The following is a 25,086-nucleotide window of genomic DNA, read 5'->3' on the forward strand; positions in this document are numbered from 1 at the left end:
CTTTGTGCAAAGCGCGGAACTTAGGGCCCGCCTGATGTTGCGTGACACGTGCTGGTGCAAGGCGAGGACGGCACAGCGGGAGAAGTAGTGACGGCTAGGGACGGCATAGCGAGGTGCCACCCTTGCCATCAGGTCACGGAAGGCCCGAGTTTCCACAAGCCGGAACGGCAACATCTCCTGGGCCAGGATTTTGGAGATGTGCACGTTTAAGGCTTGTGCATGTGGGTGGGTAGCGTTGTATTTTTGCCTGCGCTCAAAAGTCTGGGAGATGGTGGGTTGCTGGGAAGAGGCAGATGATGGTGCAGAAGAAGGAGATGAGGCAGGAAAAGGGGAGGATGAGGGTGAAGTCCCCAAAGTGACGAAGGCAGATGTGGAGGTGTCCTGGTTGGTGGTCTGGACTGCAGCACCAGCACTGGCAACAGTGGGAGAGGCAGTGGCGGCAACGCTGGAAGACAATAGTCCTGCGTTTGCTCTCTCCCACTGAGCCCAGTGCTTGCATTCCAAATGATGGCGCATGACAGTGGTCGTAAAGTTGCTCTTTTCAGAGCCCTTACTCATTTTTGAGTTGCAAAGTGTGCAAACAGCACTATATTTGTTCTCCGCGCATACATTGAAAAATCTCTACACCACCAAAGACCGTGGCCTCGATGGGGGAGTTTTTCTAGGTTGGCTACAATAGGGAACATCTTGGGCCTTGCTGGCTGTGGCCTGGCTTCGTGAAGCAGCTGTCCTCTGCCTATAGCCACCCTCTTTGGTGCTGCACTTCCCTCAACATCTACACTGTTTTCTCTGCTTGACATCCCCCCTGTCCAGGTGGGGGCAATGTCCTCGTTGTCCACCACCTCCTCTTCCAATTCCTCTCTAGGCTCCTCCTCCTGCACGTCAACAGGCGGCCCTGATGGCAACTGTGTCTCGTCATCGTCACTGAGGGCGGGTTGCTCGTCAACAACAACAAAATCAACTGGAGATGGCGGATGCTCCAGTGTTTGGGCATCAGGACACAGAAACTCATCTGGTAGCTCCTGGGATTCGGGAAGTAGTGGGACAGCCTGAGGGACAGTAAAAGGACCCGAAAACAGCTCCTGGGAGGTGGGAAAGGTGGGATTAGTCTGCTGGGAAGATTGGGCATTTTGGGAGGAAGGAGGACCAGACTGAGGACCAGACTGTTGGGTAGGAGGAGGAGTTGAGGTAGAGGCTGACTGGCTGGTGAGGAATGTGCTGGAAGCATTATCTGCTAGCCATTGTAACCAGGGCCGCCATCAGGAATTTTGGGGCCCCATACAGCCTAAGTGTCTGCCCCCCCACCCCCCGCCATTTTAAAACGACCTTATTTTGTGACACACCAATTCTGTATTACATTTCCCTTTATTTAGCAGCATTACAAGGCTTAATCAGATTCTATTTGCAGGTAAAATCTGCTCTGTGTGACAGCGCCTATAGAGAGCCAACACCATCTATAAGAGCCTCCTAATAAATCCTCAGGGCTTATTCACATTGCGTTTTTGGCCTCCCTTGCCGGGATACGTTGGTAAGCAGTCAAAATCAGCTGTCAACTTATCCCTGCACGAAGAACTGGCCATTAAAAAAAAAGGGGGGCCTGCAGTTCTCCGTGCAGGGATAAGTGGGGAGCTGATTGTGACTGGTTACCAACGTATCCCGGCAAGGGAGGCCAAAAACGCAACGTGAATACTCCTTTACAGTGAAAGTCCCACCCCCAAACAGGCTGCTATGCTAGTAGCATAGCGGCCTACATCATTATTATTCTCCAGCTAAAAACTTATATATTATATATTATTGCCCCAGTTCCCTCTCCGCAGTGCCGCACACCCGATGTCCCAACAATCGCCCCCGTCCACCCTCTAACATCTTTCCATTGCCTCCTGTACCCATACCTCCCAACTATTGAAGAACCAAAAGAGGGATAAAATGTGCGCCGCAGGAAATTTAGCCCCACCCACTGTTATGTTGACTCCGCCCACTCATTAATTTTTCATGTGCCCGCACACTGTATAATCCTCCTACAGTCACCCGTAAATTATATGTCCCCCCTCCGTCTCTCCCCCAGCTTCATATACACCCTTCATCTGCCCCCAGATTCATGTCCCCTCCATCTCTGCCCCCAGATTCATGTCCCCCCATCTCTGCCCCCAGATTCATGTCCCCTACATCTCTGCCCCCAGATCCATGTCCCCTCCATTTCTGCCCACAGATTCATGTCCCCACATCTCTGCCCCCAGATTCATGTCCCCCCATCTCTGCCCCCAGATTCATGTCCCTCCATCTCTGCCCTCAGATTCATGTCCCCTCCATCTCTGCCCCCAGATTCATGTCCCCCCATCTCTGCCCCCAGATTCATGTCCCCTCCATTTCTGCCCCCAGATTCATGTCCCCTCCATCTCTGCCCCCAGATCCATGTCCCCTCCATTTCTGCCCACAGATTCATGTCCCCACATCTCTGCCCCCAGATTCATGTCCCCTCCATTTCTGCCCCCAGATTCATGTCCCCTCCATCTCTGCCCCCAGATCCATGTCCCCTCCATTTCTGCCCACAGATTCATGTCCCCACATCTCTGCCCCCAGATTCATGTCCCCCCATCTCTGCCCCCAGATTCATGTCCCTTCCATCTCTGCCCCCAGATCCATGTCCCCTCCATTTCTGCCCTCCATTTCTGTCATCACATCTCGTCTACACTGCCGGGTAGCCGGCGGCAGCGGCGAAGTGAGGAGCTGACACAGGTCAGCTCCTCGCTTCAGGGGCTGAAGCGAGCTGACCTGTGTCAGCTCCTCGCTTCGCCGCTGCGGCCTCTCTCGCTGACGATGACACATATGCGGCTGAAGCGAGGAGCTGACCTGTGTCAGCTCCTCGCTTCGCCGCTGCGGCCTCTCTCGCTGACACATATGCGGCTGAGCCAGCCGCATATGTGTCAGTGAGAGAGGCCGCAGCGGCGAAGCGAGGAGCTGACACAGGTCAGCTCCTCGCTTCAGCCGCATACGTGTCAGCGAGAGAGGCGCGCAGCGGCGAAGCGAGGAGCTGACCTGTGTCAGCTCCTCGCTTCAGCCGCGTATGTGTTCAACTCAGATCTGCGTCCTCTGGACGCAGATCTGAGTTGAAACAAGCAGGACATACAATGACTGCTGCCGGCACCAGGGGGCCCGGGCCCCCCCCATTTTTAAATTTGGCCGGGCCCCTGACGCCAGTAGCAGTAGTACTGGCCTATCGGCGGCCCTGATTGTAACACCTGTTTCTGGTGCTCGGGCCTGGTTAGTGTTGTACCCTGCACCCTACTTAATGTGGCCATCAAACTGGGGACTGTGGAGAGGCGCAATGCTTGTTGCCCCTGAGGAGTAGGCATGGGATGTGCTGTAGCTTGACCACAACCTTGCTCCCCATCTGCATTTCCACGCCCCCGGGTCTCGTCCCCGTCCCTTTGCGCTAGTCTTACACATTTTTAGATGTATATAAAATCAATTTTTATGGGCTATACACCAAGGAAAGCTGGATGAAGCGTCTATTTAGCTGTATACCACTGGTTTGGGAGTGTAATACATCTGTTAAAGCTGGATGAAGCGTATATATTTCTGTATACCAGTGGTTTGGGAGTGGAATACAGCTGGGAAAGCTGGATTCAGCATATATATATTCTTTACCCTGATTTGCTGTATACAAATTTGTTTTCTCTGGGAGATATGCTGAGGTGTATATCTCCTCTTGCTGCAGTATAGCTCTGAAAAGAGCTGTTTTTCTTCAGATTTCCTGCATAACAGAACCTCCAATTCTATCTGACCCTCTGCAGATCTCTGTCCATGTCTCTCCAAGCCGCAACTGTGACGAACATGGCGGCCACTATTCTTATAAATCTGAGGTCACCTGATTTCGGCAGCCAATGGCTTTTTCCTATTGTTTTTCAATGCCTACGTTCGTCATGGTTCCTGTCCCACCTGCCCTGCACAGTTATTGGTGCAAAAAAAGCGCCAGGGAAGGTGGGAGGGGATACAAATTTTTAGTGCGTTTGCCGCATAGTATTCGATTGGAATCGAATATCTCGAACAGTCTGATATTCGATTGAATGCTGTTCGATCATCTCTAGTTGCAATACATTGAATTTTTTGCAACTACATTTCAATGTAGAGCCCTAGCCTTATACACATGAAGAGACAATTCAATGACATTTAAAAAAAAAAAAAAAAGATCATTTTCAGAAGTCTCGTTGTGAGAACGGAAAAGAGGATCAAAAATCTAAGAAGATGAGACTGTTCTCCTGGTCTGGAGAACTTGGTTGAGGTATTTAAGCATAAGGTTCTGGGCAAGACAAAGGAGGATACATGTAACCAAAGCATTCACAATTTTTCTTATTTCTGGGGCGTGCTTTTCTGGTAAGTGATGCAGAAATAATGGTGCTTTCACCTCATGTTTTTCACGTCAGTTTAACTGATCAGTTAAACGGATCCGTTATTTTAATAAAAAAAAACTGATACAAACTGATGTCAATTCACACATCAAAAAAACGGATCCGTTAACGGATGTGCATCCATTTGCATCAGTTTTTTGCTTTAAAAAATAAATAAACAATAAAAAATTGGATCAGTTTTTTAAGTTTACCTTGTGAAACACTAAGGGTGGGTTCACACCTGTGCCCGATCTCCATTTTCAGGTTTCCGCCTTCTGCAGACAGAAGATGGAAACCTGGCAGACAGTGTCAGGGAGCGTTTTGTGCTCCACAGCGAAGCCTTTTTTTTTTTTTTTTTTACCGGACACAAAGTCCTGCATGTTCGAAACGATTTTGCCGCAGATAGCACAAAACGCTCATAGGCGCTCACGGCCTGTCACTTTCCAAAACCATTCAAATAAATAGATTTGATAAATGACTGCAGGTTTCCGTCTCCTGTCCAGTTTTGAGCAGGAAACGGAAACCTGCAAAACAGAGACCGGGGCGCAGATGTGAATCTGCCCTCATTAAGGTTTGTTGATAGAAGATGGTGGATGTGGGTTTGGCAGATTTGAGTTATTTTTCCCGCTATGCCATTTACCATACAGGAAAAATATTTTTATAGATTTGTAGAGTGGGCGTCTTCAGACACATGGATACCTAAGGTGTAGGTGTTTTACAGTATTTCAGTACTCTATATATGAGTTCTAGGGAAAGGGGGTGATTTGAATTTTTAACACTTTTTTTTTTTTTGCATTTATTAGACCCCCTAGGGGGTCTGATCATTAATGCAATGCAGTATAATGCTAGTGCATTGCAAAATACGGCATTTCTATTGCAGGCTACATACAGTAGCCTGCAATAGAGAGTATAAAATGACAGGCCAGAGAGCCTTCACAAGGCTCCCGGCTGTCATAAAAACGGGATGCAGGACCCGAAACTTGCTCAGGGTGCCTGCGATCGCTGGTAAAATGGTGGCGCCAGTAAAATGTTGCCTCAGTCAAAGCTGAGGGGTTAATGCCCGCAATCAGTGCAGGCATTAGTGCATTAGCGCATGGTGTCACTGGGGGAAGCTATGTGAAGCCCATGTGGGAGGTGGCAGAGGAGCTGTCCCCCAAGCACTACAAGTCACAGCAGAAATAACAAAAATAATTGTGCTATGACTTGTGTTTGGGGGACAGCTCCTCTGCCACCCCCCACATGTGCTTCACATAGCTGCCCCCTAGTACCATTATGGGTAGCACATGTGGGGGAAGAGCAGCCACATGTGCTGCCCCTAATGGCTGTTACCCCTTCCCCCAGCCATGGTCCCAGCACTAGAGATTCTGGCAATGTGATCCCCTTAAAGAGGACCTTTCATCAGATTGGGCACAGGCAGTTCTATATACTGCTGGAAAGCTGACAGTGCGCTGAATTCAGCGCACTGTTGGCTTTCCCGATCTGTGCCCCGGGTAAAGCGCTATTGGTCCCGGTACCGTAGCGCTTTACAGTCGGAAGGGCATTTCTGACAGTTAGCCAGGGACGCCCTTCTGCCCAGCGACGCCTATCACGCTGTACAGTGTGAGCGGGGAGGAATGCCCCCTCCCTCTGCTCACACAGCTCGTCCATAGACAAGTATTATCAGGAGAGGGAGGGGGGCGTTCACACTGTACAGCGCGATAGGCGCTGCTGGGCAGAAGGGCGTCCCTGGCTAACTGTCAGAAACGCTCTTCTGACACTAAAGCGCTACGGTCCTGAATTCAGCGCACTGTCAGCTTTCCAGCAGTATATAAAACTGCATGTGCCCGATCTGATGTAAGGTCCTCTTTAAAGTAAATGCCTGCCCCTCCCTTATCCTGGTCCCAGCAGGAATCACTCTGCCATTTGTGACATCTCCATGGTATTATTTCTTTTATCTACTGCTATGAGTGCTGCCCCTCCCCCACCTCTCACTGCTCACTTGTCCTGACTCCTGAATGAGGTGGGGGAGGGGCAGAACTCATAGCAGCAGATAAAAGAAACAATACCATGAAGATGTCACAAATGGAAGAGACCTGTTGGGACCAGGGAAGGGAGGGGCAGACATTACTCCCTAAGAGGATCACAATGACACAATATTTAGTGCTGGGACCAGGGCAGGGAGGAGAGGATAGAGGAGGAGGAGTTTGTGCTTACCTTTTGGAGAGTTCCTCTCCTTCTCCTCCTGCTACTCCTTCTTCTTCTGCCCATGCACAAGGGGCGGAGTTGTAGAAAGTGGTGGCGGGGCGGGGTGAGCTCGCTCTTCAGAGGAATAAACGGACTGTATAACAGGATGCATAAGCGGCCGCAGATGTCTGGCAGCCGTTCACAGATCTGTTGTGAATAAAGGAGAGAAAAGCGTGGTAGTACACGGTTTTCTGTCCATTTGAAATAACAGAGAGGTACAGTCTCAAGCCAGAACGGAGTATTTTTTTTATTTTTTTATTGGAGTCAATGGTCCGCTGACTGACACGTTTTTATAAGATAAACAGCTATAAAAACCTGTTAGTCAGGTGGATCTACATAACGTGATGTGAAAGCACCCTAACACAAAGGGGACCCCTTATCACTAATATCATCAGACACAATGCACTTCAGGAACAGGGAAGTTGAACTATAGAAAGGTGAGAAATCTCACAGCCTTGTTTTTCCCACAGACATATCTTTGAAAAGCTGACTGATAATGTTGTTAGTTTATGATAAATCCAGTTCTTGGTTGCATGTGGTTTGCTCATTGTGCATAACACAGCTCTGCATCTACTATGGGATCTGATAAAACAGAAGGTCAGAAAATCCTCTTTAAGTTTAACCCCTTCTTGCCTTTTCGTGTACATGTGGTTGATTAGCACAGTCCCACATACATGTATTGTAAACAAGTTGGCAACTGGGGCCTACCATTTGCCCCCATGGCTGCCATCATAGGCCCACTATTAGGACCTGCCAGAGGTGTGCCATAATAGAAAGTCTATAAGGGGTTGTTCATATGGAAGAAATTTTCCTAATTGAAAATTCAGCTTGAAGAATTTGAACCTGAATTTTCCGCTTGTCCAAATTCCACATCAATGTCTACATCTGCCAGGTCACATTTTCCGCCTCCCATCCACGTCAATGACAGTTATAAAGCAGAATTTAAGAATCCACCTCAAATTCAGCTTCAAATTCCTCTGTATGAACATATCCTTAGGGTTCAGTAAGACCGTAATATATGCATATTTTGGTATATTGTACTAGTAATCAAGGCACCTACTGGTAAAGTATCCTAGGGGGACTTGAAAAAAATGCTAAAATAACTAACTAACTAAAATCCTATTAATATTATAAAGGTGAAAGTTTGTGAGTTTGTATGTGTCATGAACTGAATTCACTGGGTCTTGAACCCATGACGTCCTGGCTATGTTCTGTGGCCTTAACCATTGCACTATTTGGAAACCTGTTTTGTTTTGTGCTTTACCTTGTCTGGTCTCTTCTGTTGGAGTAATTGGTTTATTAAGATCACCTGTTCTGTGGCCAATCACAGTTTAGCCCATCCTATATAAACTCACAGCTCACTCCATCCTGTGCCTGATTATTCTGGCTGTCTGCTCCTTGTTGCCCTGAACCTCACCACTACCTTGCTGCTCTTGTGTACCGAACTTTGCTAACGCCTGACTACGATTGATCTGCTCCTCTTGTGTACCGAACCTTGCTAACGCCTGACTACGATTGATCTACTCCTCCTGTGTACCGAACCTTTCTAACGCCTGACTATGATTGATCTGCTCCTCCTGTGTACCGAACCTTGCTAACGTCTGACCATGGTTTCTTCTACTTCTGAGGTACTTATCCTTCATTTATTACTATTTAAGTACTGTACCATTTGGACTCCAAATCTGATAACCAGAATCATTACAGGATGTTTGCTCCTCAATCACAGACAAACGGCTGAATGGATTTTGGGGAAATTACACACACATACACACACACACACACACACACACACACACACACACACACACACACACACACACACCACTTGCCAGGAAAAGGTAGTAGGCTACTTAAAATGTGGGTCACTCACCCCAAATCGCCACCGTGACCCTCCAAACACACCTCCGGGCTCGGCTGTAGAAGCTGGCATTCTGCCAGCGCTGATCTGTCCACGCACCTCCTATTGGTGCATGGCAGGCCATGGGCGGGCTATAGAGCCAGGGCTGTGGCACCATAGGTTGGGGGCTGAATGTGGGCGTGCCGATTGAGCAGGGACACCGTGAATAAGATGGCGGCAGCCCACATTGTCCCAGAGTCGCAGCTATACTAGGCCACCTGCACATATTGCGAACGGAGGAGGCTGCTGCACCTGACACTCCACATACAGGTCAGTGCAGATGGGGGAGGGGGTGTCCCGGGGGGAGGGGGGTGTCCCCAGGGATCAACCATTTTCCCCAGCTTCATGTCCCCCTCCTACATCGGCCCCAGTGTAGTAGCACTCACCTTCGCTACGTTCCGCCGCCGCTGTCTTCGCTCGCTCAGTGCACATAGTTCGCATGCTGCTGCCTGTGTGTGTCGTAGATGCAGCAGAGCGCGGCCCGGCGTCAGCAACCTGACGCCACACACAGGCAGCAGCCTGAAAACTATATGCACTGAGCGAACGGAGAAAGCAGCGGCAAGGGAGCGTGGCCAGGGTGAGTGCTACTACACTGGGGCCGATGTAGAAGGGGGACATGAAGCTGGGGGCAGAGATCGGGGGACAAGAATCTGTGGGCAGCGATGGTGTTGACAAGAAACTGGGGCCAGAGATGGGAGGACATGAAGCTGGGGGCAGAGATGGGGACACAGATGGGGGGACAAGAAACTGGGGGGAGCCAAGAAACTGGGGGCAGTGATGGCGCGACAAGAAACTGGGGCCAGAGATGGGGGGGACAAGAAACTGGTGGCAGAGGTGGGGGGGACACGAAACTGGGGGAATAGATGGGGGAGACAAGGAACTGGAGGCAGAGATGGGGGGGGGGGGGGACAACACATATAAGCAGTTCAACGCCACCGCCAACCCGCAGACGAAGTCGTGGGTAACTGCTAGTGTATTATATGGTTTGTAAATGTATAAGTAATTTTTTGTATGTGTAGTGGCCCCATAAGAATTGCCCAGATTTTATTGGCCTATTTTGTGTGTGTATTGAAAAAAATATGCTGTCAGATTGGAGATGTGCTTGAGTCTGCTGGGGATTGACAGCAACTCGCTGTTGTCTGTGAAATACCTTGTCAGACTGGAGACGGGCTTGGGTCTGGTGAGAGTTTTCATTAGCTCAAGCAGCAGCTATGCATTTTGCTGCAGGAGTCTTGCATCCAACTGCAGTTTTCTTTTTTGGAGGCATGAGTAGTTTAAATACGTTTCAATTTCTAAGAATGCTGACATCCAGTAGTGAATGGGAATGCTGTCCCCCAGCAGTCACGGCTGCATTCAGCCTTGAGGTGGTCACGCTGAATGAATAGTAGGGGAAAAGGACCCCTCCTTTTTGGAATCAATTAATCTCTCAGCGGTAAGACCCGAACTGGTCAGGCATAACCTATTTAACCCCTTCCTGACATCCGCCATAATAGTACGGCGCATGCCGGGTGTGTAACTATGGCAACCGCCTGGGAGTCAGGCGGCCGCCATAGCCGCCGGGTGTCTACTGCTTTAATCAGTAGACAACCAGCACCAATGTCTCCAATCGGTCCCCGGACCGATCGGAGGCATTAACCCCTCTGGCGCCACAGTCAAAGGCGCCATTTTCCCGGCGGCGTATGGACGCCGCCATTTTGCCGGTAATCGCCGGAGCCTGGAGCAAGCACCAGGGCCGAAGTCACGTTCGCATGACAGTCGGGAGCCTTGTAAAGGCTCCCGGCTTGTCTGCAGTGATTTGCTTTTGCAGGCTAAGTGAGTAAAAGAGCTCCACACACAAAAATTGTGTTGAAATCAAACGATTTATTTGTAGGGTATGAGTAAGGGGGCGTTCACACTACCGTCGGTGTCCGACAGGTAGTGTCCGCTCCTAGTGTCCGCTCAAAATCTGTCACGGACATTAGGAGCGGACACTAGCTGTGTCCGTGACACCTGCCATTCATTTCAATGGGCATCGGGTGCGTTCTTTTGCACTCCGTGCCCATCCTTCCCTGTCCGCAAGTGAAGATGTCCGACTTCTCAAGCAGACAGAAGAACCCTGCATGCAGCACAAGTCGAACATTCGTTGCTGTAATCTTCTATTACCTCTGCCAGCCCACTTTGATAAAAATGGGACATAATGTCTCACAAATTAGGTTTCAGGTACTGGGACAGGTGAGCCTTCCACGACGGTGTGGTAACAGAATTTCAATGCTTAAGAAAAAAGAAGCATATTGGATACATAGGCTTCAAACGATGGAGCCTAGGGGCATGAATCATGAATAAGAAATTCAGGCTTTCATTTGAGGTGTTCCAACCGTCTGTGTACACATACTCAATTGTGACAATGGTGACCCAATGTTCCCTGTGCCTTATTTTGTCTGCCTTTGTGCTTTTTCACAGGTACGCTAGGACAAGTCCCACCTATCCCCTGGGTCCCGCATGAAGTAATATCCTTTTATGTTTTTTTGCTGGAACTCAACCATTATCTTTATTCACTTATTTTTTCAAAAAACCTTTTTTGATTTTTTTTTTATTCATTTTTTTATTTTTCATGTTGTATTTTTCTTTTACTTTTTAATCTGTATTTTTTGTGATTTTTGTGATTTTTTTTTTACCTTTTTTACTTTCTCTACCTTCTTTGCATCTATTATCTACTCTTGGTTTTCATTATCTTCTCAATTTACTCTCTACTCTCGATCCTTTGTAGTTCTTTATGGTTTTTCATCACTCCTTTTCTCTTCACCCCTTCTCTCTTTTCCCCTTAGTTTTATTTATCACCTCTTATTCTCAAGACTTTTGCCTTCTGTGTTTAACATGTATCACTGGGTCAGAGCCAATACCAATGGTTGTCTTCCTGCTTGCTTCATATAATCCTTCTGTATCACTAGCCGACAGGCTGATCTCCTATTCTGCCAGTCATTTTGGGAGTATGGAATACTCCGTACAGAGGGGGTATGCAAGCGCATTACCGCTCGTTCTGTCATTGCTGCCTATTTTGCCAGTCAGTTTTGCAGTACAGAACACTCCGTACAGAGCGGGCGCGCAAGCGCATTACCGCTCTTGCCACACTGCTCATCTGCGCATGCGCCTGGTCTTATCAGCCGCACGGCACTTCTACGCATGCGCGCGCCGGCCCAATGAAAGGGACCGGCGCGGCTTTTTAAGCACAGACGGGGATGCTGACCTGACGCGCCCATACACACAGCCTGTGGCTTATACTTTTGCTGCGCATTATTCTGAAAATCAGCTGTTTCCAGCATTCTTTTCTTTGCGGGCCCGGACAGACGGGTGGTAAGTACCCCTGACAACGAGCAGAACCTTCCATTGCAGTAAACAGAAACATTTTTAATGGATCAGAAAAGTAGGACCAACTTCATATAAACTCTATTTGCCACAATATGAGTGAAGTAAAAGATCCGCGCTTACCCTCAGGATAGTTGAATAATCGCCTTTATTTAAAAATCAAACAGGGATCTTCATCACTGATCTTCAGTGATGAAGATCCCTGTTTGTGATTTTTAAATAAAGGTGATTATTCAACTATCCTGAGGGTAAGCGCGGATCTTTTACTTCACTCATATTGTGGCAAATAGAGTTTATATGAAGTTGGTCCTACTTTTCTGGTCTGTTACGTTTCTAAACGGCTGGATCTGCTGCTGAGATTACCCTGTGTTATTTTTCTAGCTATATTTGGGCTGTGACATATCACAGCTGAATAAGGTGATTATCCCTACACTTGTTGTTAGAATCTTCTGTTACCAAGTGATAATGCACTAGGTGTAGCGCGGTGCTTTCTCTTTTTGTTTTTCTACATTTTTAATGGATGTCTTTATTTACTAGGTGTACTGAATATCTGCCTATAACTTATCCTCTTTGTGGATTATTACATTTATTATCAGGTGAATATCATTATTTCATTGAGGCATAGGGGACACTGTGGTGCACGTATAGATGCTATTCACATTTGTATACTGTTTTCTTTATTCATGATCTACGTTATGGCTTTCTTGATGTATACCATGTTTTTTTAGATTTGACAGTTCTCCTTAACTACCATATATTACTATTGAATTTCAACCACACTGCCGATAGACACCTGGCATTTGACTGCTCATGACATTATGTAGAGACTTTGTTAATATTGTGTTATCTATATCTGTGACATGTGATGAGTTAACATTAGAGATGAGCGAACACTAAAATGTTCGAGGTTCGAAATTCGAATCGAACAGCCGCTCAATGTTCGTGTGTTCGAACGGGTTTCGAACCCCATTATAGTCTATGGGGAACAGATACTCGTTAAGGGGGAAACCCAAATCCGTGTCTGGAGGGTCACCAAGTCCACTATGACACCCCAGGAAATGATGCCAACACCTCTGGAATGACACTGGGACAGCAGGGGAAGCATGTCTGGGGGCATCTAACACACCAAAGACCCTCTATTACCCCAACATCACAGCCTAACAACTACACACTTTACACACTCAATACCACCTCTCTGACAGTAGGAAAACACCTTGAAACATGTGTATTTGGCACTTGCAGTGAGGAGAGCTTGTCACCAGCAGTGAATTTGGCCCTTGTAGTAAGTTGAGGTTGGCACCAACATTTGTTTTGAAAATCAGGGTGGATTGAGCCTCTAACCAGCAGAGTGTGGGCAAATTCATGGTGGAGGGAGCCTCTAAACACCCCAGTTTGGGCAAATTCATGGTGGAGGGAGCCTCTAAAAACCTCAGTTTGGACCAATTCATGGTGGAGGGAGCCTCTAACCAGCCCAGTTTGGACCAATTAATGGTGGAGGGAGCCTCTAAACAGCCAAGTTTGGACCAATTCATGGTGGAGGGAGCCTCTAAACAGCCCAGTTTGGGCAAATTCATGGTGTAGGGAGCCTCTAACCAGCCCAGTTTGGACCAATTAATGGTGGAGGGAGCCTCTAAACAGCCAAGTTTTGGGAAATTCATGGTGGAGGGAGCCTCTAAACAGCCCAGTTTGGACCAATTCATGGTGGAGGGAGCCTCTAACCAGCCCAGTTTGGGCAAATTCATGGTGGAGGGAGCCTCTAAAAAACCCAGTTTGGACCAATTCATGGTGGAGGGAGCCTCTAAACAGCCCAGTTTGGACCAATTAATGGTGGAGGGAGCCTCTAAACAGCCCAGTTTGGGCAAATTCATGGTGGAGGGAGCCTCTAACCAGCCCAGTTTGGACCAATTCATGGTGGAGGGAGCCTCTAAACAGCCAAGTTTTGGGAAATTCATGGTGGAGGGAGCCTCTAACCAGCCCAGTTTGGACCAATTCATGGTGGAGGGAGCCTCTAACCAGCCCAGTTTGGGCAAATTCATGGTGGAGGGAGCCTCTAAAAAACCCAGTTTGGACCAATTCATGGTGGAGGGAGCCTCTAAACAGCCCAGTTTGGACCAATTAATGGTGGAGGGAGCCTCTAAACAGCCCAGTTTGGGCAAATTCATGGTGGAGGGAGCCTCTAACCAGCCCAGTTTGGACCAATTCATGGTGGAGGAAGCCTCTAACCAGCCCAGTTTGGGCAAATTCATGGTGGAGGGAGCCTCTAACCAGCCCAGTTTGGACCAATTCATGGTGGAGGGAGCCTCTAACCAGCCCAGTTTGGGCAAATTCATGGTGGAGGGAGCCTCTAAAAAACCCAGTTTGGACCAATTCATGGTGGAGGGAGCCTCTAAACAGCCCAGTTTGGACCAATTAATGGTGGAGGGAGCCTCTAAACAGCCCAGTTTGGGCAAATTCATGGTGGAGGGAGCCTCTAACCAGCCCAGTTTGGACCAATTCATGGTGGAGGGAGCCTCTAAACAGCCAAGTTTTGGGAAATTCATGGTGGAGGGAGCCTCTAACCAGCCCAGTTTGGACCAATTCATGGTGGAGGGAGCCTCTAACCAGCCCAGTTTGGACCAATTCATGGTGGAGGGAGCCTCTAACCAGCCCAGTTTGGGCAAATTCATGGTGGAGGGAGCCTCTAAACAGCCCAGTTTGGGCAAATTCATGGTGGAGGGAGCCTCTAAACAGCCCAGTTTGGACCAATTAATGGTGGAGGGAGCCTCTAACCAGCCCAGTTTGGGCAAATTCATGGTGGAGGGAGCCTCTAAACAGCCCAGTTTGGACCAATTCATGGTGGAGGGAGCCTCTAACCAGCCCAGTTTGGACCAATTCATGGTGGAGGGAGCCTCTAAAAAACCCAGTTTGGACCAATTAATGGTGGAGGGAGCCTCTAACCAGCCCAGTTTGGGCAAATTCATGGTGGAGGGAGCCTCTAAACAGCCCAGTTTGGGCAAATTCATGGTGGAGGGAGCCTCTAAACAGCCCAGTTTGGACCAATTCATGGTGGAGGGAGCCTCTAACCAGCCCAGTTTGAACCAATTAATGGTGGAGGGAGCCTCTAAACAGCCCAGTTTGGGCAAATTTATGGTGGAGGGAGCCTCTAACCAGCCCAGTTTGGACCAATTAATGGTGGAGGGAGCCTCTAACCAGCCAAGTTTGGACCAATTCATGGTGGAGGTAGCCTCTAACCAGCCCAGTTTGGACCAATTCATGGTGGAGGGAGCCTCTAACCAGCAGAGTTGGTGGAAATCAGGGTGGAGGGAGCCTCTAACCAGCCGAGTTGGGGGAAATCAGGGTGGAGGGAGCCTAGTATTAGCAGAATTGTGCAACGCTTATGGTGGATGAGTATGAGGATGCGGAGGAATTGGAGAGGTTGAGTACAGACATGGAGTTTCATGTTGGGGTGCTTTACACAGGTGGGCACAAAAATGACGGCTCTACCCAGTGGTGGTTCATTTTTATCAAAGTGAGCCGGTCGGCACTCTCAGCTGACAGACGGGTGCGCTTGTCAGTGATGATGCCACCGGCTGCACTGAACACCCTCTCAGATAGGACGCTGGCGGCAGGACAGGACAGCACCTCCAAGGCATATAGGGCAAGTTCAAGCCACAGGTCCAACTTCGACACCCAATACGTGTAGGGCGCAGAGGGGTCGGAGAGGACAGGGCTGTGGTCGGAAAGGTATTCCCGCAACATGCGCCTATACTTCTCACGCCTGGTGACACTAGGACCCTCCGTGGCGGCACTTTGGCGAGGGGGTGCCCTCAAGGTGTCCCAGACCTTAGACAGTGTGCCCCTTGTTTGTGTGGACCGGTGAGAACTTGGTTGCCTACTGGAGGAACTGCCCTCCCTGCCGCCAACGTCACATGCTGGAAACATCTCCATCATATTCTACACCAATTGCCTGTGGCAAGCATTGATGCGATTGGCCCTCCCCTCTACCGGAATAAAAGACGAGATGTTGTTTTTATACCGGGGGTCAAGGATAGCAAAGATCCAGTACTGGTTGTCCTCCATGATTTTGACAATACGCTTGTCGGTTGTAAAGCACCCCAACATGAACTCAGCCATGTCTGCCACAGTGTTAGTTGGCATGACTCCTCTGGCCCCACCGGAAAGTTCAATCTCCATTTCCTCCTCATCCTCCATGTCTACCCATCCGCGCTGCAACAATGGGACGATTCGAAGTTGCCCGGAAGCCTCCTGTATCACCATCACATCATCGGACAACTCTTCTTCCTCCTCCTCCTCCTCCTCCTCCTCCTCCTCCATTAAACGCAGTGAAGCGGACAGATGTGTGGACCTACTCTCCAGCTGTGACGGATCGGATGCTATCCCTAACTCCTCTGTGTGATCTGAGTTATCCCTGATGTCAATCAGGGATTCTCTCAGAACACACAAGAGCGGGATTGTAAGGCTCACCATCGCATCCTCAGAGCTCACCCTCCTTGTGGACTCCTCAAAGACCCGTAGGATGTCACAAAGGTCTCTCATCCACGGCCACTCATGGATGTGAAACTGAGGCAGCTGACTTTGTGGCACCCTAGGGTTTTGTAGCTGGTATTCCATCAAAGGTCTCTGCTGCTCAACCACTCTATTCAACATCTGAAACGTTGAGTTCCAGCGTGTGGGGACGTCGCACAAAAGCCGGTGTTGTGGCACATGCAGGCGTTGCTGGAGAGATTTTAAGCTAGCAGCGGCTACTGTCGACTTGCGAAAGTGGGCGCACATGCGCCGCACTTTCACCAGTAGCTCTGGAACATTGGGGTAGCTCTTTAGGAAACGTTGCACCACTAGGTTGAAGACGTTGGCCAGGCATGGAACATGTTGGAGTCCGGCAAGCTCCAGAGCTGCTACCAGGTTCCGGCCGTTATCACAAACGACCATGCCTGGGCCCAGGTGCAGCGGCTCAAACCATATTGCCGTCTCATCGAGGAGGGCATCCCTCACCTCGGAGGCAGTGTGCTGTCTGTCCCCCAAGCTGATCAGCTTCAGCACAGCCTGCTGACGTCTACCAACGCCAGTGCTGCAACGTTTCCAACTCGTAGCTGGGGTCAATCTAACAGCGGAGGAGGAGGCGGTGGCGGAGGAGGAGGCGGTGGCGGAGGAGGAGGCGGTAGAGGAGGAGGAGGAGGGGGGTGTTCTTCTCGTGTCCCTGCCAGGAATGTTAGGCGGGGAGACGAGGTACACCGGGCCAGTTTGGGAAGCAGTCCCAGCCTCAACTACATTCACCCAGTGTGCCGTCAGTGAAATGTAGCGTCCCTGTCCGCATGCACTTGTCCACGCGTCGGTGGTCAAGTGGACCTTTGTGCAAAGCGCGGAACTAAGGGCCCGCCTGATGTTGAGTGACACGTGCTGGTGCAAGGCGGGGACGGCACACCGGGAGAAGTAGTGACGGCTAGGGACGGCATAGCGAGGTGCCGCAGTTGCCATCAGGTCCAGGAAGGCGGGAGTTTCAACAAGCCGGAACGCCAACATCTCCTGGGCCAGCAGTTTAGCGATGTTGGCGTTCAAGGCTTGCGCGTGTGGGTGGTTAGCAGTGTATTTCTGCCGCCGCTCCAATGTCTGAGAGATGGTGGGTTGTTGTAAAGAAACGCCTGATGGTGCCTTTGATGGTGCAGGAGAAGGAGATAAGACAGGAACAGGGGAGGATGAGGGAGAAGTCAACAAAGTGGCGGAGGCAGATGAAGTGGTGTCCTGGCTCGTCCTCTGGAGTGCATCGCCAGCACAGTCAGCAGTGGCAGAGGCAGTGGCAGTGGCGTGAACGGCAGGCGGCCTTTGTCCTGCCGTTGCTGCCTGCCACTGATTCCAGTGCTTGGATTCCAAATGACGGCGCATTGAAGTGGTGGACAGGTTGCTCTTCTCAGAGCCCCTAATCAATTTCGAGAGGCAAATTGTGCAGACAACACTATATCTGTCCTCGGCGCATTCCTTGAAAAAACTCCACACCTTCGAGAAACGTGCCCTCGAGGTGGAAGTTTTTCGGGGCTGGGTACGAACTGGAACATCTTGGGAGATTCCGGGTGTGGCCTGGCTTCGCCTAAGCTGCTGACCTCTGCCTCTGCCTCTAGCTACCCTTTTTGGTGCTGCACCTGCCTCAACATCCACACTACTTTCCCCGCTTGACATCCCCCCTGTCCAGGTCGGGTCAGTGTCCTCATCATCCACCACTTCCTCTTCCAACTCCTGTCTCATCTCCTCCTCCTGCACAATGCGCCGGTCAACTGGATGCCCTGACGGCAACTGCGTCACATCATCGTCGATGAGGGTGGGTTGCTGGTCATCCACCACCAAATCGAACGGAGATGGAGGAGACTCTAGTGTTTGAGCATCTGGACACAGATGCTCCTCTGTTAGGTTCGTGGAATCGTGACGTGGAGAGGCAGGTTGAGGGACAATGAAAGGAGCGGAGAACAGCTCTGGGGAGCAGGGACAGTTTGGGTTATTGTTCTGTAAAGCTTCGGAATTTTGGGAGGAAGGAAGACAAGACTGTTGGGTAATAGGAGGAGAGGAGGCAGAGTCTGACTGGCTGCTGGACAATGTGCTGTAAGCGTTCTCTGACAGCCATTGCAAGACCTGTTCCTGGTTCTCGGGCCTACTAAGGTTTGTACCCTGCAGTTTAGTTAATGTGGCAAGCAACCCTGGCACTGTGGAGTGGCGCAATGCTTGCTGCCCCACAGGAGTAGGCACGGGACGCCCTGGGGCTTCACTGCTACCTTGCTCCCCAGAACCATTCCCCCGACCTCGCCCACGGCCTCGTCCACGTCCCTTTCCGGGAGCCTTGCGCATTTTGAATTCCTAGTTAGAAATTGGCACTGTATACCAGTAGTAAAAATTGTGGGTGCACGTAACCCCAATATATTCTTTGAATTACCAGTCAGAAACTGGCACTATATGGCAGTAGCAAGAAATGAGGGTATTTGTATTCCCAATATATTCTTTGAATTCCCAGTCAGACAATGGCACTGTATACCAGTAGTAAAAATTGTGGGTGCACGTAACCCCAATATATTCTTTGAATTACCAGTCAGAAACTGGCACTATATGGCAGTAGCAAGAAATGAGGGTATTTATAACCCCAATATATTCTTTGAATTCCCAGTCAGACAATGGCACTGTATACCAGTAGTAAAAATTGTGGGTGCACGTAACCCCAATATATTCTTTAATTACCAGTCAGAAACTGGCACTATATGGCAGTAGCAAGAAATGAGGGTATTTGTATTCCCAATATATTCTTTGAATTCCCAGTCAGACAATGGCACTGTATACCAGTAGTAAAAATTGTGGGTGCACGTAACCCCAATATATTCTTTGAATTACCAGTCAGAAACTGGCACTATATGGCAGTAGCAAGAAATGAGGGTATTTGTATTCCCAATATATTCTTTGAATTCCCAGTCAGACAATGGCACTGTATACCAGTAGTAAAAATTGTGGGTGCACGTAACCCCAATATATTCTTTGAATTACCAGTCAGAAACTGGCACTATATGGCAGTAGCAAAAATAGTGGGTGTATATAGCCCCAATCCTATTGCTAGGGGACTTGCAGGGTATTTCTGGGGTGAAGGTGGGGGGGCACACCGTTGGAACGGGTATCGGGGGTATATATCGGGTATACGGGAATACACTGACAGTGTATTCCATTCAGGATCCTGGGAAAGCTGGGTTGCGGCGATTGAGCCCGTCAGTGCCACGTTACACTGACAAGCTTCTCCCTGGAATTTAGCTCTTATAAGAGCTGTTGGTTGTCTTCTCCTTCCTATCCTAGCCTGTCCCTGCCTACCCAGAATCTAAGCCCTAGCTAGCTGGACGGAAACCTCCGTCCTCGGTGAATTGCAAGCTCAGAATGACGCGAAGCTGGGCGTCGCTGTTCTTTTAAATTAGAGGTCACATGTTTTCGGCAGCCAATGGGTTTTGCCTACTTTTCTCAACGTCACCGGTGTCGTAGTTCCTGTCCCACCTACCCTGCGCTTTTATTGGAGCAAAAAAGGCGCCAGGGAAGGTGGGAGGGGAATCGAGTAATGGCGCACTTTACCACGCGGTGTTCGATTCGAACATGCCGAACAGCCTAATATCCGATCGAACATGAGTTCGATAGAACACTGTTCGCTCATCTCTAGTTAACATGTCTGTTTATTTTTGTAACAAAGTGGTTTTTCTTTGTTTTGTGTAGAGTCTGAGGAAAGTCAATAAGACCAAAAGTACTTACTCATACCCTACAAATAAATCGTTTGATTTCAACACAATTTTTGTGTGTGGAGCTCTTTTACTTACTTGTATGACAGGGTGGGACACTATCTCCATGAAATAGAATATCTGCTGTATCCCTGAATCCACCTTGTCTATGCAGCCTGCAAAAGAAATGATGATTTTTTGCAATGCATCAGCATTGAATTGCATTAGTGATCAGACCCCTGGGGTTCAGCACCCCTAGGGAGTTTAATAAATGCAAAAAAGTAAAAAAATATAATTTTTTTTTTAAAAAGTATTAAATTCAAATCACCCCCCTTTCCCTAGAACACATATAAAAGTAGTTAAATACTGTGAAACACATACATGTTAGATATCCCCGTGTCCGAAATCGCCCGTTCTACAAATCTATAAGATTTTTCCTGGTCGGTAAACGCCGTAGCAGGAAAAATAGTCAAAAGTGCCAAACCTGTTTTTTCACGGTTTTGATTCTGATAAAAATTTGAATAACAAGTGATCAAAGCAAAAGCATTTCCCAAAAAATGGTAGAACTAAAAAGTACACCCGGCCCCGCAAAAAAAGACACCCTATGCATCCCCGTACACTGACGTATAAAAAAGTTACGACTGTCAGAATATGGCGACTTTTAGAAAAAAAATTTAACACAGTTTTGGATTTTTTTTAAGGGGTCAAAATGTAAATAAAACCATATAAATTTGGTATCCCCGGAATCGTACCGAAACACAAAATACAGGGGACATGTCATTTTTGGCTGCACAGTGAACGCCGTAAAACCGAAGCCCGTAAGAATGTCGCAGAAATGCAATTTTTTTTCTTCAAATCCACCCCATTCTGAATTTTTTTCCAGCTTCCCAGTACATTATATAGAATAATTAATGGTGGCATCATGAAGAAAAATTTGTCCCGCAAAGATTAAGACCTCATATGGCTCAGGGAGCAGAGAAATAAAAAAGTTATGGGGTGTGGAAGGAGGGGAGTCAAAAACGAAAAACAAAAATCAAAAAATGCCGTCAGCGGGAAGGGGTTAAGTAAAATATGCACTGTAGGAATTAAAGGGTATCTGAGTTTTAATCAGAAGTTGAAATATCTGCAGGGTATTGCTGAGCAATCTGTTCTCTCGCTGTATAAGCCTTCATGCATGGTGCCCTACAACTTATTCTGCTGCTAATAGCCCCATTATGGTTAAAGCACATTTTGCATTTGTGTTTAATGCGATGGCATGTACAATATGAGGCATTATGCCCCCACCCTCCACTTTCTATTATAACTACTACTGGTAAGAACTGGTTTCTTTACATGTAATTCTGCCAGGAGTAATTGTAAAATCTCAAACTGTGGAGAAAAGACATCATAATATAGGAGATACAGGGACACTAGACTGCAAATATAGGGCATGATGCAGCTGAAAAGACACAGCAAGAAGATGTTATGAATATCTGATAAGTGGAGAAGTTTGATTTTAATTTTAACAGTTTTTTTGCCAGAGGATTGGTGCACAGATCAAAATGAATCAAAATTAATAATCTTGTAACAATTCACTCTGGTGTGAAAGATTATAAGGACTTTTGTTCTGAATACCTGTCATTGCAAATTTTCTGCCCGTACTGGCTTATCTGTGGTCCAGCTGTCAGATCCCCACAGATCACAAACTGATTGTTAGGGCATTTCCCCAGTTGCTGCTGCTGAAACCTGGGAAGAAGGGAATGAAAGAGACAGTGAGCCCTTATGCTCGACCCAGCCTTATTCTGTACCTACTTGCTTCAACTACCCTAGGCGGTAGAGGACAGTCCCTTCCTGTAATACAAGTGTATTCATAAAACGCCGACAAGACAAACAAGCAGACACAGGTAATCAAGAGAGCCAAGAGTCTGAACCAGTTGGGCAGTGCATTACAGAAACAGAAGAATAGTCAAAAGGTTAAAAGCCAAGCTCAGAAATTTAAATAAACAGCAAATGGCTAGCACGCTCATAGAAGCTAATAACAGGCAACCAAGAGAGGGCTGGAAAACTATTTAAGGGGGTATTCACACGGAGGAAGTTGGTGCTGATTCCGTTTTCCACGAGGAACCCATTGAAATCAATGAGGCTTTTTGTCCCATTGATTTCAATGGGTTCCACGCGGAAGATGGAACCCATTGAAGTCAATGGGAGTCTTTTTTTCAGCACTGATTCTACCGCGAGTTATTGTGCCAGAATCAGCTCCAACTGCATCTGTGTGATTGCCCCTTAAAGGGTAAAAAGAATCCGGCCCAAGCTTGATTGGCAAGTGAGGCTCTAAATCAAAGAGTTACTAGTCTTAACCAGAGGAACACAAACTAGACTGACACATCACAATGAATATTCGGGAGTACTAAAAGAACAGGAGCAGAGGATAATAAATGGACATGCCATCTGTGCATAGCATTCGAGCAGAGAATGGCGCAGAGGCCTGAATGGGCATTACACTGATGACAGCTCCTTTAATTTTACACAGCAACAAAAGTAGATTTTGGCATTCTGAAAGCCATAACTTTATTATTTTTCTGTCAAGGTAACTTATATAAGGGTACTTATTTTTTTTTTGCAGGCTAATACTTATGTATCAATGGCACCATTTTTAGAAACCTATGGAAAAAAAGTCGATAAACCCGTAATTCATATACTCAGTGTAAATTGAGGCATTCAGCTTCTTTCACCCTGCGACAATACCTCTAGATCTACTGTGAAAGCTAAATGTTATCTGTGGTTGTCCTATTTCTCATACGACTTGTATTTTTCCCTGCTAATTTTTAATATTTCCAATGATTTTCATGACCCCTATGGTATAATAATAATAATAAGAAAGAAAAATACTAAGAAATGGCGAATCAGAAAATCTCATCTTTTCAAGAGTATTCCGGTTTTTTGCACATTTTTGTTATGCACTGTAATCTATTAACATCAATAAACAACATCAATCATCTTCTATGGAATTGCAGGTTTCCGTGATGACAATATGTTAACTGAAATCTTGTCTGTTCAGTATATCCAGCTTCTAGAGAGAATGTAAACTGTGCAAAAAGGCTTAACCTCACTGAGGAATTCTGAAGATAAGGTAAAGATACTCTTACATGCAGTGCTAGATGCATTTAACCGCTTCCCGACCGGCCACTGTAGATTAACACAGAGCCCAAGCCGCGCCGACGTTAATTAACGGCCCCTTTTAAAATGGGGATCGGGTCTCCCCAAGGGTCGGGAGCTCCGTGGACCCAGCGCTAATAGCTGCTGGGGTCCACGGAGACATGATCAGGACCTGATAGATTCAGGTCCGGATCATGTAGCGGCCATGTCAGGGAAAGTTTGTTGGAGTAACAAACTTTCCCTGACATGCGATGCCGCCCGCAGGTTAGATGATCCTGCAGGCGGCATCGGAAGCAAGTATTAGCTATATCTTATAGCTAGCACTGTGCCCGATGTACTCCAGCTCCGAGCGGAGGTTTTAACCCCTTAGATGCCGGCGGTGAAACATCACCGCCGTATCCAAGGGGCTCAGAAAAAGATAAAGTGCCCCCTGGGCACCCCCCGCGGCGAGATCGGGGGGTGCCCATAAGTATCTTCTGCAGCCTGAGGTCTGACCAGTGACCCCAGGCTGCTAAGAGCCCCCAGTACCTGGTTGATCCTACCAGGTATTGAGGAAGCCAGCCGATACGTCTGTATCGGCTGGCTTCCTCCATAGACTGCAATGCACTGTATTGCAGTCTATAGCATAGAGTCAGCGATCCTCTCTGATCGCTGGTTCTAGTGTCCTTATAGGACAAATAAAAAATGTAAATAAAAAGTTAAAAAACAAATAAAGTGTGTAAAAAATTTTTATATAGTTGTAAAAACCCCAAAATTCCCTTTTCTTATATAAAATTAATGATATAAAAAAACCAAGCAAAATATAAAAAAAAACAATACATATTTGGTATCAACGCGTCCGTCATAACCTGTACAATAAAACTGAAACAATATTTAACCTACACAGTGAATACTGGGAAAAAAAACGCAAAAAACCCGGCAAAAGTAATGTTTTTTCGCCATCTCACCTTACAAAATATGCTATAAAAAGTGATCAAAAAGTCACATGTACCCCAAAACAGTACCAATACAAAGCACAGGTTGTTCCGCAAAAAATAAGCCATAAACCAATTCTGTCAACCGAAAAATGTTACACGTCTCAGAAGTTGGTGATGCAAAAGTAATTGATTTATGTCCCCAAATGGATTTTTTGTTCTGCAAAACTTGTAACACATAAAAAACAATATAAATGAGGTATCGCCGTAATCGTACCGACCCGCAGAATAAAGGTCACATGTTACTTATGCTATACGCCTTGCAGAAATTTTTTTTAAAGGCAAAACACAATACCAGAATTGATAGGGATTTTTTTAATTCACCAAGAAAGAGCTAATAAAAGTTAGTCAATATGTTAAAAACACCCAAAAATGTTATAACAAAATACATCTCATACCGCAAACATCAAGCCCTCATGCGGCCACATCACCAGAAAAATAAAAAAAAAATTATAGCTTGTACAATGTGACAAAAAAAAAAAAAACAAAATCACCAAATCATAAGAACACAACTCGCTACAGCAGGAAGGGAATGTATAAGCTGTGTGAGCAAATATTGGGGTACAAACCAGATTTAGAGCTTACGACGGAAAATAAACCAGAACTGCCCCCCAGAGTGAACCCCCCCCCCTCAAACTTAGTAGCTACTGTGGATATAGTAGGGAATTTGGTGTTCCCAATGTAGTCCGCACAGCTTACATATCTACTATTCACCATCCGCTGTGCAATCACGTTTAGAATACTATTGCCTGATACACCCCCTAATAAGTTCTTTGAGGGGTGCAGTTTTTAAAACGGGGTCATTCTCTAAGGGATTCCACTTTACTGGTACTTTAGAGGCTCTACAAACCTGACATGGGCAACCAGATAGCAAACATCTGAATCTGCGATCCAAAAAACAAAAT

At 47.4% G+C, this 25,086-nt stretch overlaps 1 protein-coding gene and 1 pseudogene across 1 annotated transcript in view; both read right to left on the reverse strand.

Moving 5' to 3' along the window:
- LOC142209170 (uncharacterized) overlaps positions 1 to 25,086 on the reverse strand; it is a 302,576-nt gene that overhangs the window by 200,425 nt on the left and 77,065 nt on the right. The gene's annotated exons all lie outside the window — the stretch shown is intronic.
- LOC142211069 (small nucleolar RNA SNORA17) lies at positions 2,824 to 2,935 on the reverse strand (annotated as a pseudogene).

This window comes from Leptodactylus fuscus, chromosome 6 (assembly GCF_031893055.1).
Source record: "Leptodactylus fuscus isolate aLepFus1 chromosome 6, aLepFus1.hap2, whole genome shotgun sequence".
Lineage (NCBI taxonomy): Eukaryota > Metazoa > Chordata > Amphibia > Anura > Leptodactylidae > Leptodactylus > Leptodactylus fuscus.